At 64.9% G+C, this 743-nt stretch overlaps 1 protein-coding gene across 3 annotated transcripts in view; it reads right to left on the bottom strand.

Annotated features, from left to right (window-relative positions):
- Window positions 1-117, bottom strand: part of FER (FER tyrosine kinase) — a 437414-nt gene extending 437297 nt beyond the window's left edge. For all 3 annotated transcript variants that reach the window (XM_019517242.1, XM_019517244.1, XM_019517243.1), the window contains exon 1: window positions 57-117. The gene's annotated coding sequence lies outside the window, so the exon portion shown is untranslated. The remainder of the gene's footprint in view (window positions 1-56) is intronic.
- Between the last annotated feature and the right edge of the window lie 626 nt (window positions 118-743).

The raw sequence follows: 743 nt of genomic DNA, 5'->3' as shown, positions 1-743 counted from the left end.
AGAGCGGGCGACCAGGCAGCGCGCGGGCGCGTCCGAGGCGCGCGGCACCTTCCTACCTGACAAGCCGAGCGCCTCCGCTGAAGCCGACCGTCACGGCCCCCCCAGCATCACGTGAGCGCCGCCACAGCCAATCCGCGCCGGCCCCTGGATCCCCGGCGGCCAATCCGCGCCGGCTCCGGCCCTCTCGTGACGTTCGCCAGGCATCGACCAATGGGGAGAGAGGAAGGAACTGTTGGTCCCACCCTCGGGCTGGAGGGCAACGAGGCGATTGGCCGGCGAGGTCAAGGGGCGGGGCGGGAAAGAGGGAGGGAGGTTGGGGAGCTGTCATGTCAGGGAGTAGTTGGAGGTGGGGGGGGGGTATTAAGCCACTTCCCCCAGCTCGGCCTGGCCTTGTCAGTGACGTCATGCTGGGGGAGGGGCTCTCGGGAGCCGGGCTGTGAGGGGGCTGCAGGCCGGGACGGAGGCGCTGCCGGGCTGGACAGAGGATCTTGCTGTTTTACGCCCACCCGTTTCTGACGTCACTTCCGCACTGGAGGATTCCCGGGGTGGGTGGTGAAGTCAGAGGTCTGCGAGGGCTGCCGGTCCCGGGCACTCAGGGTGGGGTTGCAGCCTCTGCGCGCTTTCTGCTGTTCAGCCTCTGCGTTGGCGGCGTTGCCAGGTCTTAAATACGAAATTCTCATATTGGAAGCTCAAATGATCAAATTATGTGAAAAACTATCGCACACAGGAAAAAAGAAGTATGC

This window comes from Gavialis gangeticus, unplaced genomic scaffold (assembly GCF_001723915.1).
Source record: "Gavialis gangeticus isolate Ggan-Ray unplaced genomic scaffold, GavGan_comp1, whole genome shotgun sequence".
NCBI classification, from domain to species: domain Eukaryota; kingdom Metazoa; phylum Chordata; order Crocodylia; family Gavialidae; genus Gavialis; species Gavialis gangeticus.
The sequence above is the reverse complement of the archived record's forward strand: the minus strand, read 5'-3'. Positions and strand labels throughout refer to the sequence as shown.